A 12,212-nucleotide genomic window follows, 5' to 3' on the forward strand; every position below is an offset into this window, starting at 1 on the left:
TCCAATTTTCGAGAGCTTACTGAGAGTGTTGTCGTACTTCAGACCGGTCTCAAGACCATTTTTTTGAAGGTCTTGATCTCGTTTTGGAATCGGCTGCATTTTACTCCGTCTTCTCTCAGACATAGAGGACTCAGGATTTTATTTCAAGACCACAGCTGTGGGGATTTCACTAAATTGCCTGTGAATTGTCTGATTTATTTCTGAACATTGTTACTGTGACTGGATGTAAAACTTCCTGCTTCGAACTCACTGCTAATTTGAAATTTTTCTTCTTGTCAACGGCGGTCACCCCTCCCCACCCCCTTCACACACAGTGGACTGGTTCTGATCTCGACTCAATCTCTACCTGCCTTGGTCTTGGTCTTGACGTGATCTCAGTCCCTCAAAGTCTTGGCCTAGTCTTGGTCTTGATACACGTTGGTCTTGGTCATCACTTGGTTGCGGTTTTGGTGGCCTTTTACAACAACACTACATTCTGACATGATATTTTGAATTATCTTGCATTAAATTTAACATGATATTTCAATGCCAAAAGTTCAGAAACTCTAGCACAAATTATTGTATTGTACACAATATTTTTTCCTGCTTTGTGCTCAGACCTTTGCTTGAACAAAATTCTTTCTCCTAAGAACCTTTATTTATCGTATGCTTCAATATCAGAATCAGGATCATTTTATTCTCTGTGTATGTTTACATGGATTAGGAATTTTTCCTGGTGTTTGGTCACAACGTGATAGAGTTTACAACACACACACACATCATTGACAACAGAATACAATAGCCATCCTAATATCCAAATATTGTACATTAATCAGAAACTGGTAGATTCTACACTCTATAAATTGGTAGAATTTTATATATATATATATGTGTGTATATATATATATATATATATATATATATATATATATATATATAAAATCCACATTCACTGGATATGAGCAATCGTGCGCTCTGATTTGCTACTCTACTACTAGGCTATGAGCTCATATAGAGAATCATGTAGAGAAAAACAAAATGGGGGATCGTGTTGCTGAACCAACCGAGGACAAAATAAAAACTACTCGAAAACAAAACCGCAAAAATTATCAAGTATTTAAAAGAAACAGAAAGAGCTAAAAGACTATAGTTCCCCCCCCCCCCCCCCCCCACACACACACACTCCAGCCCAGTCGGTGGCGGTAATGCACCTTTAAGGTGGTTTGCCAACTGCCAAAAAACCCTAAAGAAGAAGAAAACCCCAAAAATGTTTAAAAAAAGCAACAAAATATGGAGTAAAAAGTATTTGATGGTAAGAATGTATCTTTTTTAAAAAACTTTTTCAAGAACTATTATTGCATTTTTCACAAATTGCTACAGTAATTTTGCTGGTTTGTTTACATTCTAAGCGGAAATGATTTTGTCGGATGTTTTGTAGAAAGTTTTTATTTATCGAATTTGCAAAAAATAAAAATGCTCTGTTTCTTAAAATCCAGTGAATGTGGATAGGATAAAACAGTTATTCCACTCAATCTCGTCATACATGCGTTATCGCCGACTCAGTGCTACGCACCTCATCGGTTATCAGCTCGTACGACTCGATTTTGTGGAATAACTGTTATAATAATGACAATATTTAATATGTAATAATATATGTAATAAATAGTATTTATTACGACTATTGAAAATATTAAAGCTATACAGCCTTTCGATTTCATAAAATTGGTGAAATTCCCTCTGAAATTTGGTCATTGTGATATGTTTATTTCTGTAATATCTCACAAAAAAAAAACCCAGGCCATTCTGTGACTGGGAAGTTATTTAATTTGAGGGGATTCCCGAGCAAATAATATGCATGAAATCACTCACTTTGCACAGTCAAGCAGACAGAGGAAGTCCACGTGCACATGCACAGGTTTACTTTCTTCTTCTCCTTTTCTTTCTTCTTTTGGGTTTTAGAGCAGCTGGCATCCACAGTGTTGCATTACTGCCATCTACAGGTTTACCTTTGAGCATGCACTGACAGTTCCATCATTCTGTCGCTAAACGAACAGCTGATCACATCGAGGTGCTCGCTGACCGCCGATATTTATCAGTTTGGTCCTGCGTTTCCTTTCCTTCGTATATAACGTCTTTTCTTCTCGCTTTCCGTTACTGGAGTCGGTCTTTCACGTTTCATTTCCACACTTGCGTCTTCCATTTTTCTCTCCTGTTTCAAATTTGTATCCCACAATGCCTTGCGCGAACAGGGAAAGCCCACCACATGATGCATGATGTAGTATCTTGAATTGGGTCATGGTGAAGCAGGAAAAAATAGTGGAGACTTGAGGACCACATGGCTCTAAATTCATTAATTTTTCTATTTTTAAAAAAACTAATAAAATTGGAAGTCTGTGATTCGAATTCAGTAGCTTTCAGTCCACTCAATAGAAATAACTGGGTGTTGGGGAAAATTCTTTTTATGACCTATACTTGAAAAATCTGAAAGGCAGTCTAGCTTTAAGAAGAAGAAGAACCACCAAAGGTACACAAACATCCCCGATGGTCATAATTCAGATTCCCTACTTGGTTTGATCACCAGAAAGAGTTATTTCTGTTGACCATTAGCAGGTAAATGGAAGGAAAGATTTATTTGGGGGTTTGATTGGAGGCAGTATTGATTGAATTTGCTCAGTGAGATTAGGTTAGAACTAGAAGGACACTTGGTAGAGTGCTTTCCTCCGCCAAGCCACAAACTCGGATTTGCATCAAAATCTAATCAATTGTTCCTTGGCCCATGGCCCACCTTTCCTCAACATTTCATCAAAATCCGTTCACTACTTTTTGAGTTACATTGGGAACAGGTAAACAAATGGAGATGAAAACCTCTTCCAACAAAGTTAATGGAGCTAATAAATGAAAGAAATACTTTTTTAAAAATAATCTCATTTGAGCAGTGGCGTAGCCAGGATTTTTTACATGGGGTGGCCAAAGGGGGGCCAAGGATATACAAGGGGTGGCCATGCTGTGACTAAAGAAGGGGGGGAGGGGTTCTGGGGGTCCTCCCCCGTGAAATTTTGAATTAGCTAGATTTGATTTCCTGTATTCTGATGTATCTGGTGGCATATCTGGTGCCTCACTCATGAATAAAACCCATGTGAGCCAAGAGGTCAGAAATTAATGTATTAATTTATTTATGTAACATAAAGCAACTGCAAAACAAAGAAACCATCCAACTTGTTTACTCTAGTTAAGCATCAGGATTTTTACGATCACTACTAAAATGCAAAAGTAAAAACTAAAAGATCACCTGTCCCAGGCACCTGGGAAGTAGTCAGGCTTTGCTCAGGAAAAGGAAAATACTTGTATACTTAACTCATACATACAACATATGTAAACACTTACAACATGTGATATTGTCCATTGTAAGTACTGTACAAACTAAATGTGTTGAGTTACAAAATGTGTGTGTGTGTGTGAGTGAGTGAGTGAAAGTGTTACACTGATGTAACACATGATATAGATGAGGTGTAGTGCATGAGTGGTGTGTGTGTGTGAGAGAGAGGGAGAAAGTATGTGCACTGCATGTCGATATAGATGAGCTGTAGTATACGAATTGTGTGTGTGTGTGTGTGTGTGTGTGTGTGTGAAGATATGTTACATGTAAATACAAAAATGAAGTGCATAAGTTGTGTGTGTGTAAGAGACAGAGTGTATGTTCAGAGTGCATGAGTGTTGTGTGTGTGTGTGTTATATGTGAATATAGAAATGTAGTGCATGGGTGGTGTGTGGGTGAGTGTGTGTTCAGAGTGCATGAATGGTGTGTGTGTGTTGAGAGTGCACGAGTGTTGTGTATACCAGCGAGTGTGTTACATGTAAATATAGAAATGTAGTGCATCATGCATGAGTGATGTGTGTGTGTGTGTGTGTAAGAGAGGGTGTGTGTTGAGAGTGCATGAGTTGTATCTTATAGTGAGTGAGAGAAAGACATAGTGTGTGTTAAGAGAGTGAAGTATGTGTTCATATATGAGAGAGCGAGAGTGTTAAGAGAGTGCATGAGTGTTACATTTAAATATAAAAATTTAGTGCATGAGTTGTGTGTCTGTGTTGAGAGTGTATTGCAAGGCTGACACTTGCATGATTCCGTGGCACGCATTGGCACGACTCGAGTCGTGCCAGTGCGCAAACTAGTTGTAAACTGGCGTGAAGTGTGCGTAAACCCGTCGTGACTGCGTGCCATGTCGGGACGAGAATTTTGAAATGTTCAAAATTTTGGTCATGACAAAATTTCGCGACCGGGTCGTGAACTATGCACAAACTGTTCGTGATCTCGTCGTGAACTCGTCGGGACGATGCGGGAGGATGCGTGCCAGTGCGTGGAAGTGCGCGCCATGCCACGACTGTCACGAACTGCCACGAATAGTTCACGAACAGCTCACGTCGAGTTCACGAGTAGTTCACGACATGTTCACGAATTGGTGCGCGTCGCAGCGTGGCCGTGCCTTCCCACTGACACGGTCACGCATTGATGGCACGAGCAGTTCACGACTAGTTTACGCACTTCACGAACAGTTTGCGCATGGCACGAGCAGTTCACGACGAGTTCACGAGCAGTTCACGAGCAGTTCACGACTACTGCGCGACAGTGGCGCTCGCGTCGGTGCGGGGGTATATATAGGGCTTCCCGGACACTTCTCGCCATTCCAGAGATCACCAGCGAGGAGACAACTTATATCACAGAGACAACATGCCTAAAAAAACAAAGCATCTTCTCTTCTCTGCAATGATTGTGTCTCTGGTATTCAGCATGTTGTCTCTTCCACAGCCAATTCAAAAATGACCAGGGGTTGGGGAGGCCCCCTTTTTATATGGCGTGCCCAAGTCGGCACGACACTGTCCGAATTGCGCAAACTCGTCGTGCCAATGCGGGAAGTGCGTAAACTATGCGCAAACTATGCGTGAACTCGTCGTGCCAGTTCGTGAATGTGGACGGGCACGCATTCGTGAACTCGTTGTGAACTATGCGTGAACTAGTCGTGAACAGTGCGGGAGCCTCCCAGTTCGTGCCCCAAAATGGCACGACTTGCCATGACAAAATCGTGGCCAAAAGTCGTGCAAGTGTCAGCCTTGCATATGAATGTGACAAATTGTGTGCGTGAGAGTGAGATCACTCATCAGCAAAAATTTTCTCTTTTGAGTCGTACAATGACCTGGTGACTTGTCCAGGGTGTACCCCGCCTTTCGCCCGTAGTCAGCTGGGATAGGCTCCAGCTTGCCTGCGACCCTGTAGGACAGGATAAAGCGGCTAGAGATAATGAGATGAGATGAGATGAGTCGTACAATCAAAAACCACTGATGTTTTGCTTTCTATCTATCTAGTATCTATCTGTGTGCACACAGCACAAATCCCACTGTAGCCGGATATCTATAAAGACGCATATTTATCTATACGGTTGCATTTACATGTAAACGAAGGTTTCAGTCACTGAAAATGGATACTTTCGAAAACTCCAGGCAGAGTGGAGATTTCTGGAAACTCTGGAGATTTCTGGAACTCTGAATTGTCTGAGGACAGAATTGTAACTGTCTGTCTACAAAGTGAGAAAACTTGAAGAGAGTATAAGAGATGAATAACTTACCTCCCAAATTAATCGCACGTTCAGGTAGTTCGTAGGTTGTTGTGTTGTCGGACTAGAGCATGACTATCTGATACCACCACCGTCACGACAACCTGCTCATCCACCTGCTGCTTGAATGCGCAAAATGTTTGTGTGCTACAGTAATATGCATCCCCGCAGAAACCAAATAGGCGGAACAAAAATCCAGCGGGCAGAAATAACATTTCGTGAGACATATCGGTTTTATAAATTTTATTGTCCGGCCCTGGGGTGGCCAGGGTGGGGCCAAGGCGTGCCCTGGGGTGGCCACGGCCCCCCCTGGCCACCCCTTAGCTCCACCCCTGCATTTGAGTTTATCTGTGTATTAGCTGTCTGACAGCAAGCTTCAGATGTTGAGGCTTTCAAAGCACAACACTGTCTGGATGAATGTACATGTTTCGCCAAACTAAGTACCAAATACATGTGCACAACTCTGACCCTAACCCTGACCTAGGAGAGATGAGAGAACAAGAGAAAGAGTCCATATATATATATGGACTCTTTCTCTCTTCTTTAAAGATTTAAGATTTGGAATTCTCATCAGGTTCCTATAGAAAAGGAGGCGAGATAACAGGGAACGTGAAAATACTGCACATTACAGACATGCAAGACATACTGCACATTTATGTCAAATAAATATGTATTGGAATGAAGAAAAATGCTCACGGAAATGGAAATACTGCACGTCCAACTGAATATTTGCACACTGAATCAAATAAATGCTCGACGTGAACCTGGGGGTATGTGCTTCCAAGATGTAAAGAAATGTACACACTGTAGATAAACAGACAGACAAGAAAGGCGTCTCAAGAAAGTAATGACGTGAACTTGATCTACCCATGCTATAATTAGTGTTTTGCGTGGGGAAGAGAACCTACGAGGCTGAATAACTGAATATCATCAGCAAAGAGATGTTTACTGTATATTCCTGAGAAGCTGTTAGTGTGTGTGTGTGTGTGTGTGTGTGTGTGTGTGTGCTCTTTCAGGTCATGATGACCTCTCATCACTGATACTACAGAGTGTGTTTGAACAGATCACGGCCTGAACGAAAAGGATAGTACAGACTTTGCTCATACAAGGCTCTGGTGAATTTGACCTTTGACCTAAACATATTCAAAGAGATAGAAATTCGGAGATAGAAATTCGCTCATCTTTTGTACACTTTTCCTGCTCTAATTTTATAATGTTGAAGCTTGTGATCTGATTGGCTCTGTGCACAATTGTGTGGATATACAATTGTTTTCAGCGAGAACATTTTTGAACACTACAACACAATGAGGAGGCCATGGCGTAATGGTTAGAGAAGTAGCTTTGGGACCAAATGCACGGTGGTGTAGTGGTTAGCACTGTCGCCTCACAGCAAGAAGGTTCTGGGTTTGAGCCAAGTGACCAATGAGGGGTCCTTTCTCTGTGGAGTTTGCATGTTCTCCCAGTGTCTGTGTGGGTTTCCTCCAGGTGCTCCAGTTTTCCCCACAGTTCAAAGACGTGCAGTTAGGTTAACATGGGGCGGCCTTGGGGCGGCACGGTGGTGTAGTGGTTAGCACTGTCATCTCACAGCAAGAAGGTCCTGGGTTCAAGCCCAGCGGCCAACAGGGGCCTTTCTGTATGGAGTTTGCATGTCCTCCCCATGTCCACGTGGGTTTCCTCTGGGTGCTCCGGTTTCCCCCACAGTCCAAAGACATGCAGATTAGGCTAATTGGTGACTCTAAATTGACTGTAGGTGTGAATGTGACTGTGAATGGTTGTTTGTCTCTATGTGTCAGCCCTGCAATGACCTGGCGCCTTGTCCAGGGTGTACCCCGTCTCTCGCCCATAGTCAGCTGGGATAGGCTCCAGCTTGCCTGCGACCCTGTAGGACAGGATAAGTGGCTATAGATGGATGGATGGATGGATGGATGGATGGATGGATGGATGGATGGATGGATGGGGCGGCCTTGGGCTGAGGTGCCCTTGAGCAAGGTACCTAACCCCCAACTGCTCCCTGGGCGCTGCCCACTGCTCTGGGTGTGTGTGCGTGTGTTCACTGCTTCAGATGGGTTAAATGCAGAGGATGAATTTCACTGTGCTTGAGTGTGCATGTGACAAATAAAGGCTTCTTCTTCTTCTTCTTCTTCTTCTTCTTCTTCTTCTTCTTCAACAACTTCTTCTTCAAAAGGTCACTTGTTTGAATCCCTGGACCAGCACGAATGGCTGAAGTGCCCTTGAGCAAGGCACCTAACCCCCAACTGCTCCAGCAAGAGTGGTGGCATACTTTGTGTCTGATGAGCTAAAGGTGACCCCAAAGAAAAAGCCAAAGATGTGATTATCAGTTTGGGCGGTGCCCGGTCAAAACTTAAAAAATAAAACACACACATAACATAATGAGCATTTTGGAGGAAGGGAAAGTTACTGGACTCAAAAAAGGTCTCTAGTTTCTGTGAAAGTAGCTGATTCTTCGCCACGTTTCTTGACAAAACGTACCGGACTATAAAGCGCAGTTGCAATGGAAACATTAACAAGGTCTCTGCTTTCCCGAAACTGACCCCAACCCCTCTGATGAAACTACCTTTTACCCTACAGTACGTTCACACTGACAAGTGATAAGCGACCGTTAATTTTCCATGTATGTGCCTGACACAGTGACATCTGACATTTGAATGAAGATTTTCTCAATTCTATACAAATTTGGTTTGACATTGTAAAGCAACAAATCCTCGAACCACTTCTATGCTGTGTGTGTGTATGGGGTGTTTCACCTCTTTACTTACAATTTTAATTCCTACCCATAATTAGTTTCCATTTACAGCACAAAAATAAAAGAAACCATCTTCATGGCTCATCTTATCCTGTTCAAGAAAAACAAAGCTTTGAAGGAAGTACTGCAGTAGAGATTGTTGGTGCCCCTTGCTGACTGCACATCGCCAGTACAGTTAGCTTGTTTTGCTAATTTGCCATTGAAGCTTTTCTAGGGCTTAAATTAAGCTAGGGCTTAAAGCTAATAAAAGTAAAATAGTTTTACCTTGTACTGGTAAATTATTTCCACATTTGTCTTTGTTCGCTAGATCTCTACTTGATACTCGTGGCTGCTTTTGAAGATCAAGAAGGGCACTGGCTGCTTCAGAATGTCATCGTTTCAGATTACGCTTCGCTGCCCTGTCTTTTCTCTTCAAAGCATTTTCAGACACGGGTTTTATCTTCTGATGGCCCAATTTTGGTGTTGGGGCCCAATCCACGTCTTCTTCATCAGACAAATTGCTTGGACAACCTGAAAAAATACGTAAACCATCGACTTTCAGTTGAGGCCGACCTACAAACCGGTTTCATCGTTTTAACAGCGGTTTGTTTTACGACATCCAAAATGTAAGAAAACACTTAAGATTAGAAGTTTTGATTTTAGATACAACCCTGATTCCAAAAAAGTTGGGACAAAGTACAAATTGTAAATAAAAACGGAATGCAATATTTTACAAATCTCAAAAACTGATATTGTATTCACAATAGAACATAGACAACATATCAAATGTCGAAAGTGAGACATTTTGAAATTTCATGCCAAATATTGGCTCATTTGAAATTTCATGACAGCAACACATCTCAAAAAAGTTGGGACAGGGGCAATAAGAGGCTGGAAAAGTTAAAGGTACAAAAAAGGAACAGCTGGAGGACCAAATTGCAACTCATTAGGTCAATTGGCAATAGGTCATTAACATGACTGGGTATAAAAAGAGCATCTTGGAGTGGCAGCGGCTCTCAGAAGTAAAGATGGGAAGAGGATCACCAATCCCCCTAATTCTGCACCGACAAATAGTGGAGCAATATCAGAAAGGAGTTCGACAGTGTAAAATTGCAAAGAGTTTGAACAGATCATCATCTACAGTGCATAATATCATCAAAAGATTCAGAGAATCTGGAAGAATCTCTGTGCGTAAGGGTCAAGGCCAGAAAACCATACTGGGTGCCCGTGATCTTCGGGCCCTTAGACGGCACTGCATCATATACAGGCATGCTTCTGTATTGGAAATCACAAAATGGGCTCAGGAATATTTCCAGAGAACATTATCTGTGAACACAATTCACCATGCCATCCGCCGTTGCCAGCTAAAACTCTATAGTTCAAAGAAGAAGCCGTATCTAAACATGATCCAGAAGCGCAGACGTCTTCTCTGGGCCAAGGCTCATTTAAAATGGACTGTGGCAAAGTGGAAAACTGTTCTGTGGTCAGACGAATCAAAATGTGAAGTTCTTTATGGAAATCAGGGATGCCGTGTCATTCGGACTAAAGAGGAGAAGGACGACCCAAGTTGTTATCAGCGCTCAGTTCAGAAGCCTGCATCTCTGATGGTATGGGGTTGCATTAGTGTGTGTGGCATGGGCAGCTTACACATCTGGAAAGACACCATCAATGCTGAAAGGTATATCCAGGTTCTAGAGCAACGTATGCTCCCATCCAGACGACGTCTCTTTCAGGGAAGACCTTGCATTTCCCAACATGACAATGCCAAACCACATACTGCATCAATTACAGCATCATGGCTGCGTAGAAGAAGGGTCCGGGTACTGAACTGGCCAGCCTGCAGTCCAGATCTTTCACCCATAGAAAACATTTGGCGCATCATAAAACGGAAGATACGACAAAAAAGACCTAAGACAGTTGAGCAACGAGAATCCTACATTAGACAAGAATGGGTTAACATTCCTATCCCTAAACTTGAGCAACTTGTCTCCTCAGTCCCCAGATGTTTACAGACTGTTGTAAAGAGAAAAGGGGATGTCTCACAGTGGTAAACATGGCCTTGTCCCAACTTTTTTGAGATGTGGTGTTGTCATGAAATTTAAAATCACCTAATTTTTCTCTTTAAATGATACATTTTCTCAGTTTAAACATTTGATATGTCATCTATGTTCTATTCTGAATAAAATATGGAATTTTGAAACTTCCATATCATTGCATTCCGTTTTTATTTACAGTTTATACTTTGTCCCAACTTTTTTGGAATCGGGGTTGTACGTAAAGTTGATGTACATACCTTTAACAAAATGATCGCTGCAAACACTGGCATGTGGACTCTCGAGTCCTTTCGAAAGGTTTGCAAGCCATTTTTCACGGCGTCTTTTTGAGATATTTTTCATTCTTTCACCCTTGTGCACAACTTCTTTTGGTAACCTTTTGTCTTTTTAATGATTTGCTCGGTTTGAACATCCAAATATCCAAATACAGAGCAACAATCTGGCATATTTGGAGACGAAACACAAGAAACTACGTACTGCAAACGATGCCTGTAAAGAAACACGATGTCTGCCTGTCAGCTGGAAATCAACTGGTGGATCACTATCCGAAGTGATGTGTATTGCAAACAAAGGATATAAAGCCTCGCACAGAACATGAAAACAATTTTAAATACATTGTAAACAAGTGGTGTGTGTATAAATCACACAGGGGGCTGTCGGATATATATTATGGTTCTCATTGGAACTGGAAAAAAATGCCCACAGAGCTGAGCTAGTAGGAGGCGGAGCAAATTTCTGACCCAGAAAAAAACACTAGAAAAAACAAACAAACCAGAAACCTGAAATAACAAAATGAGCCAGGTTCCATTTCATTGCAATTAAAACGATAAATGATGTGCTTACCGAAGGACTAATCACTTTTCAGCATTACAAACTTCACCTTTAAACAATATTTGAGTTTGGTCCTCCCATTTGTCTTCAGTACAGCATCACCTAAAGGATGTAGGTCTATTATCTGGTGCGTATGATTAATTTCCTTGTCAGCATACCGTATGGCACTCAAACAGTTTATAGTTTTATAATACCATATTTATTCAAAGCAAAATCATACAGATTGAATAAAATGCATCATGTCTTGTCAGTGGGCGGCACAGTGGTGTAGTGGTTAGCACTGTCGCCTCACAGCAAGGAAGTTCTGGGTTCGAGCCCCGTGGCCGGCGAGGGCCTTTCTGTGCGGAGTTTGCATGTTCTCCCCGTGTCTGCATGGGTTTCCTACGGGTGCTCCGGTTTCCCCCACAGTCCAAAGACATGCAGGTTAGGTTAACTGGTGACTCTAAATTGACCGTAGGTGTGAATGTGAGTGTGAATGGTTGTCTGTGTCTGTGTCAGCCCTGTGATGACCTGGCGACTTGTCCAGGGTGTACCCCGCCTTTCGCCCATAGTCAGCTGGGATAGGCTCCAGCTTGTCTGCGACCCTGTACAGGATAAGCGGCTACGCATAATGGATGGATGGATAAATGGATGTCTTGTCAGTTTTTGGTTCAGCAGCCTTCTTTGTTGGGTTTTATTCAAACCATACCTTATTCCACGACAGTGGAATATACAGACACACACTTCCACAGAACCACACCTGCAGATGTACATGAAGCAGACCTCCATAATAAATCAGAATTCAAAAGCACAAGTCCTTATGGAAATATATTTTGATGAATAACGAATGAAACTTATTATTATTATTATTATTATTATTATTATTATTATAGACTTTCTATAATTATAGCCACTTTCTAATCAGCCAGTCGCTTGACAGCAGCACAATGCATCAAATCACGCAGATACAAATCAAGAGCTTCAGTTAATGTTCACTTCACTTCAAACATCAGAATGGGA

At 41.9% G+C, this 12,212-nt stretch overlaps 1 protein-coding gene across 1 annotated transcript in view; it reads right to left on the bottom strand.

The window, feature by feature from the left end:
• anxa5a (annexin A5a) overlaps positions 1–12,212 on the bottom strand; it is a 44,666-nt gene that overhangs the window by 31,102 nt on the left and 1,352 nt on the right. The window lies entirely within an intron of this gene.

This window comes from Neoarius graeffei, chromosome 8, assembly GCF_027579695.1.
Source record: "Neoarius graeffei isolate fNeoGra1 chromosome 8, fNeoGra1.pri, whole genome shotgun sequence".
Lineage (NCBI taxonomy): Eukaryota > Metazoa > Chordata > Actinopteri > Siluriformes > Ariidae > Neoarius > Neoarius graeffei.